We start from the raw sequence: 19,759 nt of genomic DNA on the forward strand, positions 1-19,759 counted from the left end.
TCTATTCTTGTTTCCATTTGGTGCTATATTCTTGACTAATCACCATCAATGAAAAATAAAAAGTAAAGAAAAGATCTGATCATATTCCTTTTGTTTATTTTTATATATCTGAAGAAAATCTTTGTCACATGACCTACAGGACACAAAAAATGATGCAACATTATGATTCTATATCCTTACCTAGACTTATATGAAGCAGGTGTTCAAAAAGGGTCCAACTGTGGTCATCAATGAAATGATTCTTCAGGATCAACAGCTGGCTAACATCTTGAGCTGTTATGTCACTGGGTACCTCTAAAGCCCTGCTGGTTTCATCTTCACTGTACACTTTAATCACCTGTGTAAGGAGAAAAAAAGAGAGCTAAAATATTCTTGTTTGTTTTTTTAAAATAAATTTTATTGCATACATTAAAGGTATACAACATGATGTTTTAAGATAAAATATAGCTAATTAATTAGTTATTATAGTGAAGTGAATTAACATATCCATCATCTCACATGGTTACCTATTGTGTATGGCAAGAACAATTTAAATCTACTCATTTGGTAAAAATTCCAAAAACAATGACTAACTTAGTCCTCATTATATACATTAGACCTTTGGAAATGTCAGTCCTATATATCTGTTAGTTTGTATCTTTGATCTATGTCTCCCATTTCCCTTCTCCTCACTCTGTCCCTATTTCTGTATTTTAATTTCTTAATAAAAGAAGATACCATATGCAACTGAAATCATGCAATATTTTTCTTTCTATGTCTGGCTATTTCACTTAACATAATTTCCACCAGGCTAGACATGTTGTAGTGAATGACAGGATCTCCCTTTTTTAAAGCTTACTAAATATTCCATTGTGTATTTTTACATGTATATACAACTGAGTATATACACACATCCACGGTTCTTTTTATCTATTCATCCTTTGATGGAACATTTAGATTGTTTCCATATCTTGGCTATTATTATTGATAATGTTGCAATAAACATGGCAGTGCAAATATCTTCAAGAAGTAGTGATTTAATTTCCTTTGGGTGTACCCAGAAGAGTGATATCTGGGTCATATGATCATCCTGTATTTAATTTCTCTAGAAACTTCCAAACCATTTTCCAAAATGCCTGAACTAATATAAATTCCCACTAACATTTCCCTTTCTTTATATCCTTACCAATACTTCCCTAATCTTCAGAAAAGCCATCCTAAGGACTTTTTGGTGATATTTCATAGTGGGTCTACATTTCCTGATGGTTAGTGATGATCTGCACCTTTCCATATACTCGTTGGACATTTTTTCTGTCTCCTTTGGAGAAATGTATGTTCAGGACCTTCACCCATTGTTTTTTCTGCTATCAGGTTGTAAGGATTTTTCCTTTATATATTAACCTTCATCAGATATGTTATTTGCAAAGATTTTCTTCAATCCATAAACAACTTTTTCACTAAAATATTGAATTAAAATGACATTATAATAAGCCAGTTTACTAGTTGAGCTGATTATACTAATTTTCTTATACATTGAATGCTACCTAACCAAAAGTTATTTGTCAAGGTCACTTTGTCCAACAAACTCCATTTTTTTACATTGTCTAAACTAAAAGCCATTCAATGAGTATTCAAAAATTTTCCCCACCACTTTGCTCTATTTAAAAATCTATATATCTCTTATCAAAACTTTAAGTTTCACATTCCATATTTAAATCTTGTACATAATCCCAGCAATGTTAGTGATTTATTCCCAGGTACACTTATGTAGTATGGAACAAAATCAGACTGTTTGAAAACATTTTTCCATTTCAGGTATAGAAGTTTGGGCAAATACTGGATAGATCCTTTTTTTTTTACTCCCTTGCAATTAATGTTGCCAGCTGATTGAGTTTGAGTCAGTGGAATGTGTGTGTAAGGACTGCTGCACTTCCAGGATGCCATAAAATTCTCCCAAATTTCAACCCTTTTTTATCCCCCCTCCCACTGAATGGAGACAGCTGTGTGGATTGCCCAAGAAAAAAGGAAAATCATGGGACAGAATGAGGTTTTGTCCTTAAATGATTTCGAGGAAGATGTTTAACTGAGAAAAGTCATTATGAAACACTAACATGAGCAAGAGATAAATTTCTATTGTGCTGATTCACTGTATATGAGGATTTATCTATTAGATAAGCCAATGTTATCTTCAATCATATAGAATCAGAGTTTTATATAAAATACCCCATCAACATTTATCAAGCTGTGCTTTGGACTAGAATTTCCAATATTATCTATTTGATGTGTTAATTAAGTAAAAGAAGATAAATTTCTATGACAATAGTATGGTAAGATCACATATAAACACACAACTGGGAAATGAGAGGAAAATTCAATATAAGAAGTATGCCTATTGTAAGAACATCATTGAAATGTCTGCATTTTTAGAAATTTGAACAAATGCTAAACAAAATGATATTCAATTTTGTCCTATCAATGATTTTTTAATTATACTGAATGACAACATAATGAAATAATTACTTTCCTACAATGATGGGAGTGATATAAAATGGTAAAACTATTTTGTACATCTATTGGAGAATATTTATTAAAAGCATTAAAAGGTCTATTCCTTGAACATAGTAATTGCACATAAGCAAACTATCTCAACAAACTTGTGCTAAGGGTACAAAATGGCTTTGGGCATTGACATGTCCAATGAAGTATTATTTAGAATTCTGCCAACTTAAACATTCAACAGTAAAAGAAAGGTAAACTTTCATTGAATGGAATATTATATGGTCCTTAAATCTGTTATCCAAATAAACTACCTAAGAATGTGTACAAATTCTTAAATAGAATAGTACATATTTACTTGTTGGCTTTGGATACCTGGCACCACTCCTCTTTATGGCACCATTTTGATTTTCTTTTAAAGCACCATGCTCTCCCTCACTTGCAATCCTTGTGATTCTGGCAGCTCTTTCTTCAGCCCAAAGATGGTGTGCTGGAGCTGCTGCAACTTGCCTACAGGAGCTGACTGTTAAACATTCAGAAATCATGCAAGTCAGGCATCTTCAAATTAGCCATGATGGAAGTATTTATACTAAAGAAACTAATAAATGCCATAAATACTAAGGCTTTTAAAAAGCCTTTTTTTTCTTTCTAATTTTTAAAGCCAATTTATAAGTGCATAACAGCCTCCACTCCAACCTCTGTTCCAAGGTGGAAGGTATTTCCTAGTTTGACCAATCAGTATCCAGATGCCCCTGACAGCAGTTATTATTTAACAGAGGCAAATGACTTACTCAGAGCCAGAGCCAATGCAAATTGCTATTCCATAACCGTAGAAGACACCCTCTTCTCTACTGGGCTTAAACCTGGAAAGACAGTAGGCTGAAGCTGTGACTGTTAATCATTGTTGGTATATAAATCATACTGAAAAAATTTAAATGCTTGTTTCAACCCAAATTCTTATGTTGAAACTCTAATCCCAAAGTGAAGGCATTTGCAGGTGGGACCTTTGGGAGTGATGAAGTCATGAGGGCAGAGCCCTCCTCTATGGGATTAGTGTCTTATGGAATTGGTCACTCTGTGATAAACACTTGCAATCCATTCTTTCTTGATTGCACATGTGATATCCTCCACCTGGAATATATTTTAAAGTTTAAATCACCAATAACATGTTTTCTTTGGCCAATTCCTACATAAATTTGACCACAGTTCCAATAGAACTGTCTCCAGAAAGTCTACCCTAACTACCCAAGGCTTTGTAATATGCCCTTTCACGTGATTTTTAAAATTATCTGTCTATGTGTATTTCTCCTCAGGCATGCTAACAAGCTCTTTTAAGGAAAATCTCCATTTATTCACCATGTATGACTGTATCAGGAGGAACTAGCCCGGGCGATGCTGGCTTAATAAAAGTCTTCAAAGTTAGTGAACTTTGGACTCACTGTAATCCTGTCAGCATTTTGCTCATAACAAGTACTCAAAACCTATTTATAACATTTACTTTAGAAATATTTTCTGTCATGAAGTATGCGATTTTTACTTGAAATTTCTATGCTTAGAAAATTAAAATTCTTTTCAGTAGAAACAGGCAATTTTTCATCATAAAAAAATTTAGGTAAGAATTGACTCCAGGTTGCAAATCTGAGTTTTAATCTTTGAGATGGCCATAAAGTCATCTGAACAAGATCATGGAAATATGTTTTGAAGCCAGTTATGATTGTCTACAAATCTACATTTACTTTGTTACCTAACACATGCAGGTCACTAAGATGCTGGGATCTTTCTGTAGTCTCAGCATAGCCCAGGTTTGCACCTGGGTAGACTATATGTGCAAGTATTGCATCTGTGCTAAAAAACTGGTGGCATTCTAAAGGATGCTCCCACTATACATTCACGCTGTTGTAGTCAAACTGATTGGACCAAGCATGGTGGGTGCTTCTGGCAAAAGCAATGTAAAAATGCCCACTTCTGAGAGGACAATAGGCTGCCACTCTGGACTGCTCCTTTAGGTGGAGCAATGGTGTGTCACTGCTGCAGCTCCTTGTTACACATATCAGGCCAGAAATGGGGAGAATGAGCAGTGGCTACTGCAAAGGTTCCCTTCACTTCCTCACTATTCCCATGTATTTTCTTGCAGGAAACACTCATCACCTGTGATCATAGAAGCATGCCTCTTATTTTACATGCTCTGTCTTCTACATTAAAGAGGCTAAGAAAATGTAAAACTAGGGCATTCTGAAGCCTCAGCCAGAATAGAAAAGAGGGAAAGAGCAGGAGGTAAAATTGGGGAAAGTAAGAAATTTAACTAACCAATCGGGAAATGCCATTGTTTGTTCAGATTATGTTACTGAAAATATGCAAAAAAAAAAATTGCTGAGAATTGAAAGACACAAATTTAGAGGGTGTAGGCCAACTTAAACTTCTGGCATAAGCACCAATATTCATTTTTAAAATAAATAACGTCTACTGAGAGAAAAACTTAAGACTTTTGTTTGAACTCCATTTCAAACCCTTATTTTTTAAAATTCTATTTAATGCTGATATTTATCCAAAATACACATTTGTCTATTAATGGTATAATTATACCTAGGTTAATGTGTCGTTCACATAGTAGGAGTTTGATCTACACTGGAGCATTTAAGCTCCCTACATCCCTGTGAGTTTGCTATTTGAAATGTGTTTCCCTTTTTGACAGGAAGCGAAGCTAGGACTTCCATAGATTGATGGACCAAGGTGATACCATGAGAAAGTGCAGAGCGGGGACTCACGTCTGGGTCACTCTGACTTCTGAGTATGCACCCCAGATTCTGAATGACTGTGCTTTCCTGCCTGCACCCAACCCCCTGGGGACAAACAGAGCAGCATGTCATGCACACTGTTGCCCACATATAACACATACTCTACACACACTCCATGCCCAAGGTGCAGCCATTTCACACACACGCACACACGTGCACATGTAGAAGTGCACAGAGGACACTTTTAGGAAGAACACACTTCGTCAATCTAGTCATTTAATAAATGTCTACTGTGTGCTTATCTGACTAGTTCTGCTGAACCTTAGGCACAATGGTCACCAAAGAGAGGCAGGAAATGCCACATCCTGAGTGTCTAGCATATGCCAGACTCTATGCCAAAGGAAGTCTGTGGTCATGGGGACTTGTGCAAGACTGCACATATATGCATGCGTACATACACACACACACACACACACACACACACACACACACAGAGAGAGAGAGCACAGTCTAGGTAGAATTTGTCCTGGGCTATCACTGCTGGGTCCATGAGACTTAGGAACACTGGGACAGGTATCTGAGAGTGCATTATTTGATATAGGTGGCTGGGGGAGGTGGAAACTTTGGAGGTTATTGATCCTACTAGTTCAAAAGAACCTAGACTGCCCAAGTGGGAGGAAGGCCCCAGAAACCCAGCGCTGCTGTCTGCTCATGATTTCTGGTTTGGAGCAGAGAGGGTCCAGCCTGGGGGTGGTATATCCTGCCAGCCTCAACAGGCTCCAGGGCCCAAGCTACCTCTCTGGGCTCCAGGGACCCAGGGTGAGAATCTCTGAGCTTTCCCACGCTACTCCATCACTGCGGGCCTGACTCAGCTCCACTTAACTTCCCGGTATGGGAAATGGACAGGAAATTAAAGATAACTAGGTAGTTTGAGAGGATTAAGGATAAGGGAGAACAACATAATCATGTCATAGTTGCTATGGGACAGGAGAACACACCAAGGAAATGGAAATGGCTTCAGACCAGTCCATTACAAGGACAAGGGCAAGGCCAATAAGCAGACCACAGAGTCCTGAGGGGGGAACAGAAACGTCAGTCACCAGGGAGTTGTCCAATGCAGTCCAGCCTAGCAAGGCCATGGGCCCAAGGAGAGGAAGACAGACCAGGCTGTTGATAGGCCTAAATGGGGCAAAAAGCTGTTCTGTGCCTGCTGGCTGGGGAGAGCCTTGGTCAGAGAGAGGGAGGAGGTATTCCTGGGCTTGGAGTGGGCCATCCTTGCCTAGGGAGCTAAGCCAGTTTCTCCTAAGTACTAATTTGGGAAGAACTCAAAGCCGAAGGACTCCAAGCATGGGAGAATCCCTGGTCAGTTGTTGAGAGCCACAGCCCAGTCAGAATGACTCCTGGCATTTGCCAGAGGGAATGGTTGAAAGGTGACACCATCGAACCATTGAGATGATGATTTGAGTTAAGCTGTATATAATTGCTATGATGCTAGGTTGATTGAATTGTATATTTGACCTTTACTGTGGGCGATAGGGTGGCTCTTGCTGTGTCAGGCGCCCACTACTTTGGAGTTCCTGTGAGTCCCTGTCCCCCCCCCAGGGGTTCACGGAGATTAGACAGAGCCAAGTGTAGGGAGTGTGTTCCTGTGTGGTGTGTGCAGTGCCGGTGAGAGTTGGGGAATAAAGAGTTACTGTTTGAATCTATAAGGCTTTGTGGCAGCTCAGTTATTATGCCCAGCCAGACTGCAGCAGTCAGTATCACATTCTAGAAAGTTCCTGGAGCTGAAAGTTCAACTCCCAGTCCTGAACCATCCTAGCTGTGTGGCCTTGGACAAGTCACTTCCCCTCTCTGGAGTTGGATCTTCATGTTCACAATGAATGAGCTGTTGGAAGAATTAAATAAAGTGTAGTAACAGCAGCTAATATTTACTGGGTAATTCACCTATGAACTAGCACAAGGGTTGGCAGACTTTCTTTCTGCCTGGGACCAGAAAATGAACATCTTATGCTTCGCAGGCTTGGAGTTAATGTTGCAACCGCTCATCTCTCTTTTTGTAGCACAAACCAGCCATGGATCATGGGTAAGCTAATTAATAATGGCAGTTTCCAATAAAACTTTATTTATAAACACAGGCAGCAAATCAGACTTGCCCAGCAGTTGTAGTTTGTGGACCATTGAACTAGCCACTGTGCTAAGCACTTTTAACTTATCTCATTTGATTCTCACACAACCCTGGTAAGTATATACTGCTATTATTCCCATTTATCAGGTGGATAAACTGAGTTCTCAAGCTAACAAGTAACTGGCTTGCTGTTATAAAGCCAGGAAGTGGCTGAGCCAGCATTTTAACCCAAGTGGTTTGGCTTCTGAGCCTCTGGTGTTGATCTTTACAGGACACCCTCCCTCCCAGATTAAGAACAATTATAACAATCCTAATTATAAGAACAATGCTAGTCATTGCTCCCATTTGCATGGGACTTTACACATTCCCAAAAGAGCAATCAGAAACACCAGCAGTTCTCCCTCAGGAGCCGCAGTGCACTGGGGTGTCCTCATCCGTTGTACAGTGTCAAAAGTCATTTGTTACTGATAGTTTTTTAAAATGATTTACTGCTGTTTTAATAAACAACAGTTGACCCAACGTTATCCCTCTAATAATGTCCCTCTCACTCCCTTGCTTTCAGATATATTTCCTGGAAAGAGCACAAAAGGGTGGGGGTTTCAGCTACCTTCCCAAGAATGCCTGGAGGATGGCAGTCCAAGGCACATGGTCCACGAGTCACTCAGAGGGATGGCAACCAGTGGTCAATCCAATCTGGTTGTCAACAAGGGTGGGGCATGTGGGATAATTGTTCCCATGAGATAGCTGAAGAAAGCAAGGCCTTTAGAAATATAGAGAGGAGCCTGACATCCCAAGGCTAGAGTCAGACAGAAGCTATCATCTGTGGGAAGGGACAAGTATTACATCAGAGAAAAACACGAGGAACCAGACAGAATGCTGTTCAGACCCTGACTCGCCCATTCTGTGTGACCACAATGGCTCTCATCTGGCCTCAGTTTCAACATCTATAAAATGAGGATCTTGCCAACACCACGTCTGATAGTGCTTGTTGTGAGGATTACAGGAAATAATAAGGAATGTCTAAGGCTGCTGGAACAGAAGACTCAGAGAGAAGAAAGGGGAAAGAACAATATTTAAACTATGCACCAGGACAACTCCCAAATGTACCTCAGGAAAATGACTCTCAACAACTTAGAGATGGAAACAACCATCTCCATTTTGTAAAAAAAGAAACCAAGTCCTGCCATCCTTTAGCTAAAAAGCAATGTGGCTAGAGTAATGTGGCTAGTCGGACATAGTAACATAGGCCTGTGACAGGGGAGGCTTTGGCAGCAGGATTGCAAGTTGGAGAACAGCCTCAGCCACCTTTTTTGAGGCTCTGTCTCAAAATAAAAAATAAAGAGTGCTGGGGATGTGGCTCAGTGGAAGAGCACCCCTGGGCTCAATCTCCAGTGCTGAAAGAAAGAGCAAGAAACAGAAAAGAAAAGAGGGAGGGAAGGAGGGGAAGAAGGAAGGAAGGAAGGGCAGAGGGAGGGATATAACAGAACTCCCAGTCCAGAGCACCAGGAGAATTGTCAGCTTTTGGTGATGTGAGTGGAAAATCAGATTGGAACACAGAGAGAGTCATACACCCAACAAATATTTATTGAACGCTTACTTTGTGCCAGGCATGGATCTCATTTTTGAGGACACAACCCTGATCAAGACAAACCCATTCCCTAAAATTCAAGAGGGTAACTAAATCAACTCTAGGGTCCCTTCTATGTTATGGTACCATACTAACTCTGCCATGATCCTGAGCCAAGTAGCTGCTCCTTACCTCGGTCTCCTCTCATTCAAAACCCTTCCCAAGGGAAATCAAAAGGAAACTGTCTACCCAATGCTTGCCTTTCACCCAGCCCTGGTGTCCTTGTGGCTTCCTGCCCAGCCAAGAACAAAGGCTGGAAGAACTGTTTCTCTGGGACAGCATGTGCCTCCCTATAGGGTGTGGGGGCTGAGGACCCCAGCCTGTCCTAGGCCTGACCTGAGTGAGCCGTCTCTGGAAACAATGGTCAGAGGCATCTCCCCCAAGATCTCCACCAAGGATGGGAAGTGGGGCATAGGGTGGGCTGGACTGGGCATGGTTTGGAAGGCACATTTACTGGTCGAGTTGGCAGACAAGCTCCTGGGATACTGGAGTGAACCCAGGAGAGACAGCATCTTTCTTCCTCTTCTCTAAAACAAAGCGACTGTTTCTGTTCCCATCTTACCTTGCAGGAGGCCTTAGAGCTGCAGAGCTGAGCCCTTCTTCTCCAGCCAGCCCAGGCCAGGGCACAGCCCTCCTGCCACACAGGAGTCCCTGTTCTGGTCCAGGAGGACGACACCCCTGCTCCCTAGCACAGGCCGCATTTTATGCACACAAGGGGTGGCAAAACCCAGGCATGGGACACGTCAGACACTTGTGCCATCAGGGGCAGCAGAAGACTTCTCCAATTGTCGGCCCAGGAATCGAGGGGCCCCATGGGTGCACATCCCACCGAGAGCAAGGGGGCACTCGGGAGGCGGAGTGTTGCCAGCTGCTCAGGGGGTGGCCTGCTAATGCACTCTGTGGCCAGCCAGGTAGGTGGCCTGCTCTTCTTTCCTACTGGGCCTGAGTGGGGGCCGTGGGCACAGCTCTGCAGGGAGCACAGGGGAGGGGTGAAGACCAAGGCCTCCCAGCAACTGAGAGAAAAGAGCAAACCCTCAGCAACCAAGGAACTCACTCCAGCACCTTCCCACCCAGCCCTGTTCTCCATCACACACGCACCAGCCCTCCTCGTGGCCACATTTGTTCTGCAACCCCCTCCCCATGCCACATCTGGGAAGGGCCTTGCTGGGCCTTTGGGACTCTCCTTTGTGTGAACCTCTGCTTTGATCATGTCAGCCACAAGGAGGGAGAGCATTTTGGAGGGGAAGTGGAGAAGCAAGATTGCCCTTTCTCTGCCCCTCCTTGTACACTTCTTTGGGGCTCCAAAGAGTCCAGCTGCTTGCAGAAAATCCTCCAGCCACACAGGAACCCAGCGTTCTGACTCCTGACCCTCCATGGGCCAAGGCCTCAAAAAATCCCACTGTATCAAGTGGAAGAAACTGGGGAATGGGCCCTCAGATGACAGAGAAGCAAAAAGCCACCTGTTTCTTCTCCATCCAAGCTATGTAGATAAATATAACACCCTCCTATGACAGCCCCTGACTGTTCCCAAAGCACTCCCCATGTGCTTCTTCATCTCATCTTCCCAACAACCCTTGGAGGAAGGGATTATTCTTGTCCCCATTGTACAGATGAGCAAACTGAGGTTTCCACAAGCAAAGTGACTTCCTTGCTCCAAGTTGTCCAGCAAGGGAGAGGTGGCACCAGGACTTGATGTTAGCCCATGGATCTCAAATGTCTCCTTCATCTGCAGTGGAGAACTCGGTGTCTGGACAGGAGAAGACTTGGCCTGCTGCAAAATGAGCTTGACCTTGCAAAATAATACGTACTTATGGACTCCTTGGTTTGTGAGGCATGGTCATGTTGTGCTGATGTTAGCCTGCCAGGCCTCCGAGCAGTCCCCAGTCTTGACAGTTTGTCCGCAGTACCTCTAGCTCTGACCCTGCTCCTTGGACCCCTCACTGGATGCCACCTGACTGGCATCAGGAGTTGGGGCCTGGGCCTGCCTCCGCGGCGCTCCAGCTTGTGGGTCTGCACGGCCCTCAGCTCCTCTGTTGCTCAGCATATGGCATGACTCCAGGGCTGAGGGTGGGGGATCTGGGGAGGGAAGCCTGAGTCACCCCAGGCCAGGAAGCACAGTGCTTGGCATGGTCCCTGGCCCGCCTGAGGAAAGAGAAGGTGCATTGCGTTACTGAGGCTGGCCTAGGGCAGGGGAGAGGCAGGAGGGAAAGGGGTGTTAGGAGCCCGTGGAGATGGGGGAACACAACGCCAACCAGGTTCCATGTCTCCAGCCAGGGGAAGGCCCCAGGGAGAACTGGGAGCACCTGGAGGGGTGGGGACTACATAGAGAGGCCAGCAGGACCTCTACTCTGTCCAGCCTTCCTTCCCAAGCCACCTCCCCAGCCGGGGCCTCTCTCTCCACAGAGATGTGTGACAGCTGGGGCAGTTCCAGAGGAGGGATTCCCTGAACCCCACAGAGGAAGGGCGCCACCTCGCACCGCCTCCCTCCATCTCTTCCTGTCACGTCCTTGGCCACCAGTGTTTCTAAATACACTGGTTCTTGGCTGAATGTTGACTTAGGAATCAAAAACACCAAGTTTCAAATTCATTCCCACAGTTTTAGCTCCCACCTCTCGGCAGACCATTCCAGTCCAAACTGCTCCTTTTGAGCTCCTGGCCCACAGAGTGGACAGCCTCCTGCACGTGTCCTCCAGGGTGACCCTCAGACACCTCCAGCTCAACTGGTTCTAAAGCAAAGCTCTTCTTTCCCCTTCCCCACAGCCACACTCCTAAAACACAATTCATCCTTGGACTCTAGGAATAATGTCACCACCCAACAGCTGGACATCATATTTGATATCCCTCGCCTTACTTTGTCCCTTCAACATATATGAACAGGTGGTACCAGGTACTGCCTGAGGAGATGGGGGACAGCAGTGAGCAAGTCACAATCCCTGCACCCACTTCAGTTTATAGTCTCATCTAATAAGTAAGCAGAAAAATCACTGATCAGTTGACAAGAAGTTGAGATGGGTGTAATCCCAGGGGCTGAGGGAACCCAGAAGAGGAGTATCAGGCCAGATACAATGGTTCATGTATGTAATCTCAGTGACTCAGGAGGCTGAGTCAGGAGGATTGCAAGTTTGAGACCAGCCTCAGCAACTTAGTGAGACTCTTGTCTTAAAATACAAAATACAAAGGACTTGGGATGTAGCTTAGTGGTAGGGTATCCCTGAGTTCAATTCCCATTACCAAAAAGAAAAGAGGAAAGGAAGGAATTAAGGAATTGAAGGAAGGAAGCCATTAATCAAATCCTGTATGTGGATCAGTGAAGTCCTCTCACAGAGCTGAGAGTATGTACAAAGGCCAGAAGTAAAAGAGAACGTTCAGCAATTGAGAAACTTGATCACATCATGCTCTGGATATGGAGAGGCAAAGCTATAAATTGGGGGATAGGGTCTTACCTGATAGGAGATAAGCCTGCAGAAATCACTAGGCACCTGAGCACCTAGGCCTTACTGGCTATTGGAAGGAATTTAGCCTGCATCCTAAGAATGCTGGGAGCCATTAGAACATGTTAAGTGAGCAAGTGAAACTGTGCCATAAATATCCAAAAGATTGCCAAGTCTTCCTCACCTTGACATTCAAACTGGTTCATTAAGCCAGGTGCAATGGCTCAGGAGTCTGAGGCAGGAGGATCTAAAGTTCAAGGGCAACTTCATCAACTTAGTGAGACTGTGTCTCAAAATTTAAAAATAAAAAAAAATAAGTTTTGGGGATGTGGTTCAGTGGTTAAGAACCCCTGGGTACAATCTCTGCTACAAAAAAAAATTCTAGTTCTTTCATGGCTGTCTCACCAACCTTATGAACTGAGACCTTTCTGCTAGTCTGAAGATAGTCCTTCATCTTCGGGTCTTCAACCCTTCATACTCCAAGCCAGCCTCCAACCAAGAAAACCATGAAGGCAAAAATAATGTGTGTGTGTGTGTGTGTGTGTATATATATATATATATATATATATATATAGAGAGAGAGAGAGAGAGAGAGAGAGAGAGAGAGAGAGAGAGATAGAGATAGATCGATAGATAGATAGATAGATAGATATAGATAGATAGATAGATAGATAGATAGATAGATAGATAGATAGATAGATAGGTATAGATAGATAGATAATATGGGACCAGGGATTGAACCACATCCTTGACCCCTTTTTATTTTTTATATTTAGAGACCAGGTCTCACTAAGTTGCTGAGGCTGGGTTTAAACTTGCAATCCACCTACATCAGCCTTCCATGTCACTGAGATTACAGATGGGCACCACCACACCCAGACATATATCTCCAATTTGTCATCTCACTTACGTACTATCCTTCAGGTTCAGATAGTTCCCAACTTATGATGATTCAACTAATGCATATTTTGGCTTTATGATGGTGCAAACCTGATACATATTTGGTAGAAACTGCACTTCAAATTATGATCTTTTCTGGGATGGTGGTATGCAATGCAATAACCTTCATGATGCTGGGCAGGGCCAGTGAGCAGAAGCCTCTCTCAGTCACACGATCATGAGAGGAAACAACTGATGCTCTACAGTGTGCTGTGTTGCTAAGCCACAATGTTCTGGAGGCACAGTGAGTGCATATTTGCCTTAGGATTCTTTTCCACTTACAGTGCGTTTATTGGGACCTGGCCTTTGTAAGTCCAGGAGCACCTACACGTCCGTACCTCCCAGCGGCTTTCAGGATAAAGATGTGAATCTGCCTGTCACCTTCTGTTGCCCCTGCTTCATCCCTCTGGCCACAGCTTGCCCATTGAGGCCCCAGGAATCTTCCTAAAGCTAAGATCAGGCCTGGCCTGTGCATTTCCTTCCAGGCTCTGAGCAGACCCTGGATAAACTGGGGTTTCTCCAGTCTCCAATCCAGGCAGCCCTTGGCTTTGCAAGATCTTCCTGGGCCAAGAGTCACATCAAAGGGTGATCCTCATTTCTCAGGCCTTCCTTGCTCTCCACACTTGTTGACCCAGCAGCATCAGATGGAACTTTCTAGTTTTCCATCTGGATTTGCCTAGCCAAGGTAAGGAAAGGAGGCTGGTGGAGGGGTGTTCCTGGAAGAGACAGCCTGCACTCCATGATAGATACCCAGTTCCATCCTGGCAAGAGGAAGGGAACCGGTTCAGCTGGATCTGCTCTCAGGAAGTCCTGTTTTAGATGGAAGGGTGACATTGTCCCACAGTGAAGAAACCCACCTTCCCTAATGGCCCCATATGCCTTCCTTTCTTTGGCCAGAGAGGCTGTGTGAACTTAGGGGCTGATCAGATTCAAGGGACACAGAGAGCTTCCCACACATCCCCCAAACAAGGGACAGCTGGGGGTTCCCTCCTCTTCTTCTTAATATCCACATGCAGAGCCCCTTTCCCTGTATCAACTTGGGGACTCTGGGGTGCTTTCAGGAAGTGGGGTGCTTCTGTACAGCCTAGCTTGGGGGGAGGGGGGAAGAGATGGCTTGTCATGGATTTTTGTGGTTGGAGGTGATTGGAATCCCAGCTGTGCTCTCAGCCCCCTCGCCTCTTCTGCATCATCATCCGGCCTCCTTCAAAGAGGGGCAGGTGGAAGGAAGGAAGGGAAGAGGGGGGCACAGCTGACCTCTCAGGGCTGGGAGGTACCCCATACACTCATCAGCCAGACTTTTAAAAATGATCAGCAAGCCCCAAAGCTTGATAGGAGGACAGACATTTAAGGCAAAAGCTATGGTAGCTGACTTGAACATACCTTCAGGGTCTATCCTTATAAAGTTTCCCCAAAGAGGAGATTCTCAATCCTGGCTTCACATTGGAATCACCTGGAGAGCTTATAAAAATGTCATTGCCTGGGCCCTAGGCCCAGAAGCTCTGTTCTAATTTATCTTGGCTGGAGGACAAATGTTGGTGTGCTTCAAAATCTCATTAGCAACTCAGGAGGCTTAGGCAGGAGGATCACAAGTTTGAGGCCAGCCTCAGCAATTTAGAGAGGCCCCATCCCCAAATATAAATAAATAAATAAATAAATAAATAAATAAATAAATAAACAAACAAACAAACAAACAAACAAATCAATAAATAAATAGTAAAAAGAACTGGAGATATAGCTCAGATGTACAGAAACTCTGGGTTTCATCCCTAGTACCCCCAACCCTTGAAATACTTTCCTTAAGGCCTTGGTCATAGATGAACTTCCAATGAGGAGAGAAAGAAGAAAGGAAGGGGTAGGAAAAGGAAAGGAGAGCAGAGGAGGTGAGAGAAGGGGAGGTGGGGGAAGAGAGGCAGAGGAGGGAGGAGGTCCTAGAGGCCTGAGGACCTTCAACAGTCTTTGGAAGAGATTGAAACAGTGGTCAGAGCGTTGGGGAGAAGAGCAAGTGTGTACATGAGCCCCATCTTTTCCCTGGCTCTCCTGGGTTTCTTTTCTGAGCACAGACAGTTTGACTCAGTGATCTTCAAGATTCATCTTGTTCTGTGGGCATGGCGTCTAGTGCCACAAGAGAGGAGCGAAGCTCTCTGGGAGCCAAGAAAGCCCCCCAGATTCCGGGAATCAGAAGAGGTGAAGAATAAGGAGGATCTGCACAGGCCCAGGAGGTGAGAAGGGGTGGAAGTGGGGGGTTCAGGGCAGCACTGGGTGAACAAACATTCCAGGCTAAAGAATTGGAGTGAGGAAAAAACAGTAGCAGGAAAACACTGGGAGTGTTTTGGGAATCCTAAGTAGTCAGTGTGTCGTGGCCAGGGACAATGGGTGTGGGCAGGTGGATTCGAATCCTGTGTCTGTCCCACAGCTGTGTGACCTGAGAGAAGTCACTGAACACAGCCTCATTTTCCTCATTGGTTCCAACACTAATTCTCCCCTCTGGGGAAGGGATGGAAGAAGAAAGAGCCTTTCTTGGCTGGGTTTCTAGAAATATCTTACATGTGGGGAATGACAGTGATCCCCAAGTGTGAGCCAAATGACAAAGGGGTCACAGAGACTCTGGTCCCTTCCTTCATTCTATGTCAATGAGGCTTCCCAGTCAAGGGGACCAAGCCAAGAGAATAAAAACTCTGGACTAGAATGCAGACAAGCATGGTAGCGGTCCCCAAAAGGCAATGGCCAGCCACCCTCTGCCACTCTCAGAGAGCCACAGAGGAAGGGACAGGCAGGAAGGAGCTTTGGATTTCTTGACATGTACCACAGGCCACACTTTTGCCCAGGCACCCCATTTCACAGATGAGAAAAGCGCCAAGTTGCCAGGAAGCAGCAGAACTAGGACTATCTGACTCCTAGACCCACACTTGCACCTGCCACTCCAGCAACTGTGTCACTTGGCTCTGAGAATGCCCCATCTGTGACTGTGTGCCTGGACAGCCTCAGTTGGCTCCCTCTGCTCAAGATGGCCCTCCCTCTTCTCCCCTCCAACTGCCCTATTCTTCTCTGGCACACACTCTCTACAGCCAGCCCTGAAGCCTGTGTCTGTCCTCTCCACTGGGACCCAGACCGATGACATAGGAATAATTGAAGTGTCCTACTTATGACCTTGAGTTCTGGCAAGGCTGACTTCCCTTGTGACTGGGGCTGATTACAGCTAAGTGGCACAAGGACACACATACACAGACACACATCAATGAGCCACATCACAGCAGGCATGGACAGGATCCCCCAGTCGCCTGCCAGGGCAGCTTTCCGCACCCACAATACAGACAGCTGGGAATACCCCTATCAAGGGACAGGGCTCCACCTCCATCCTACCTCCTCTTCCCAGCCAGGAACACGCCTGCTGATTGACGGGCACAGTCATTCCCTACAGCTTCAGACACATCTCCATGTCACTCCTGCCAACAGATGGGACACAGCCACCTCTTCAAGACATAAACAACATGGGAAAGTCTCACATAGAATTGCAAGGGACACTCTGGGTCCCCAGGCTGCATATATAGATACCAGCCTCTTCAGGACTTGGGAACTGATGAGCACCAGTGTTACCAGGCCCCTATTCCAGGTCCTCACTGTGTGACAAATATAGCAGGAATGCAGGTATTGGACCTGCCTGGATGTATCTGGGTAGTCTGGGGCCTTCCATGGCCCAGTACACACGTGCAGTTCAGGCTGCCTCTGGGGGCAAGCATATGCACACGTACACGTGTGCTCACACATGCACCCACAGGTCTCCATCTCTCATAGGTGTCTTTTTGTTGTTATTGTTGTTGTTGTGCCAGGGTTTGAACCAGGAGTTACTTACGTTCCAAATACAGGTCTGAACAAATACCTAAACCAGGCACTGGGATAACAGACAGAAATCAGAAAACCATTCTCTGTGGAACTATTAAGCTAGAAGAGAACCCCAAAGAGACCCCCCCAAAAGGTGACAAGCTGGGGCTAGGGTTGTGGCTCAGCGGTAGAGCACTCGCCTAGCACGTGCGAGGCGCTGGGTCCAATCTCAGCACCACATAAATGTAAATAAATAAAAATAAAGGTATTGCGTCCAACTACAACTAGAAACTAAAAGGTGACAAGCTGTAAGACCTATTGTGTCTGGAAGGAGCAAGGTGATGTTCTGGCCCTCTGAGTCCTTGCCAAGACCATACCTGGGAGACTTTGTCCAGTGACAGGCCTCAACCAGTGAGGGAGCACAGAGCAGGCTCTGTGAGAACAGTCTGGGCAGAAGGGACCATTTGGCTTGGAATAGAGTCAACTTGGGATGGAACCATCTGAAGGGCTGTCACAGTGCACAGGCCATGTGTAGCCACAGGAGGCAGAACTAGTTTGAACCTGTTGGTGGAAGCCACAGGAAGACCACTTGGAATGACTAATCTCAGAATGCCAGTGGAAGGAAGGAGCCTCCCATCAGTAGAGGTGTGCCAGCAGAGCTCCACTGACCCCTGGGTGGAGGCTGCAGCTAGATGACCTCGAAAGGTACTTTCGACCCTGAGATTCCATGACTCTGGCATTTGAATGCAACTTATTCATGGTACAGATGAGGAAACTGAGGCCCAGAGAGACGCAGGGAATGTTTGAGGTCACACAAAGCATTATTGGTCCTCTGAAAACTAGACTCAGGGGTCCTCATGCTCCATCTTGGATCCTCCCACTCCTTGGATGTTTGGGCCAGAACCAACCTCCTGGCCAGAAGATCCAGAAGCTCCTCTCTTCATTCGGCATCCTGGGTGGTCTGACATCCTGGGGTCTTTCCCAGCCCCTGCCTGGACTCAGCTGGTGGATGAGCTCTTTGTTGGACCGCCTCTGGCTCCGGCTCTGGCTTTACAGATGGATGCTCTCAGGCTGAAAAGAGATCCACATTTGACCCAGAGCCAGATGTGGAGCAAAGAGAAGTGGGAAAATGCGAGATCCAGGGACTTGAGGGAGGTTGCAGTGCCTGGGGGCTATGGCTGGGATCCATAGACCTAGTGAACCCCTCAAAAACTTGGCACATAGTAGGTGTTCAATAGATCATATGGAGACAAGGAGAAAAAACTCTTCCTCTGGAGCAGGGTCATTGGGAATGCCAGTGGATGAAGCTAAGAGTCCTGCAGACTCTTAGCAGAAATCCCGAGGTGTGGGACGTGGGTCTTTGGAAATAGCCCTCATCCTGGACCCCACCACCTCCCCAGCCTTTCTCCCCTGAGAATAACTTCCCAGTCCAGCCTTTCCCCTCTGCCCTTGCTTGTGAAACCCGGATGACTTCTGTCCTACCCATCACAGCAAGGCGACTTGCTAAAGTGCCAAGAGATTTCTGCAGAAGAGGGGCTTCTTGTTACTAAGAATGCCACAAAAGAGAAGACTCCACCCACAGACCAAGCCCTTCATGAGTCAGTAAAATTTTCATAGGGGATTAGGGGTTGGGAGAACAGACAGGTCTGACCCCAGGTGACCATAGAGACAAAACTGGAGTATGGACCTCCAGTCTCCCAGTACACAGGTATTTTCTCACCTGCCCTTTGCATGTTCTGGTGACAAACTACTTTCCGCTGTTTCATGGGCCCTTTGCAATTACAAATGAAGCAACCATTATTACCCTCGTTTTAAGAAAAAGAACTAAAGGCAAGAGAGGCACAGCATCTTTCCAACTATCTTTCCTTAAAAATCAAGAATATGGTGAGTTAATTGGGGGCAGGGAGTTGGTAATAGAAATGCTGACTTAGGAAAGCAGACCTGATGATGGAGTTCCAGGGCCATTTCAAGGCCATGAGGGACATTTGTGAAGCAGTGAATTCAAAACATCACTATGTGTCGGCTGCCTAAGACCCACTTGAACAATTTGTGTGTGTGTGTGTGTGTGTGTGTGTGTGTGTTTTGGGGCTCTATGATAGGTAGGCCAGAAAGAACTAATATTTTTTGTTTCATTGGGAGTTCTGGGGATGGAACCCTGAGCCTCATGCATGCCAGGCAAGTGCTCTTCCACTGAACCACACCCTAGCCCAGGGACTATGACTTTAACAAGCACGTCAGGAGAATATGACATGTGGCCAAATTTAGAAATAACTGCTTAGGGTAGCCAGAGTCTTCCATTCCAAAGGCAGGGCCAGTCCTGGGAAGAGATACCTCTGGAGGATACCTATTTCCACAAATTTCAACCCTACTTCTGGTGATAACATGGGAGCATGAGCTGTGTGGATATGGACTAGCTAACCATTCATCACCACTTCCTCTTCCCTTTCAGACCCCAATCTGTTCATCCACTTCTGAGCAGCCAGCATGTGGGAGGCTGCACTATGGGGGCTTGATCTTGGTAAGTCTCAGCCAGTGGTTCATTCCCCTGGCTGCATATTTGACTCACTTGCAAAGGTTTTTAAAATAGTAGTAATTGGGCCTTATTTCC

The 19,759-nt window shown here is 45.3% G+C and overlaps 1 pseudogene; it reads right to left on the reverse strand.

The window, feature by feature from the left end:
- The window catches only part of LOC144374740 (growth factor receptor-bound protein 14-like), an 80,932-nt pseudogene that overhangs the window by 39,818 nt on the left and 21,355 nt on the right, over positions 1 to 19,759 (reverse strand).

The sequence above is a fragment of the Ictidomys tridecemlineatus genome, unplaced genomic scaffold, assembly GCF_052094955.1.
Source record: "Ictidomys tridecemlineatus isolate mIctTri1 unplaced genomic scaffold, mIctTri1.hap1 Scaffold_85, whole genome shotgun sequence".
NCBI lineage: Eukaryota > Metazoa > Chordata > Mammalia > Rodentia > Sciuridae > Ictidomys > Ictidomys tridecemlineatus.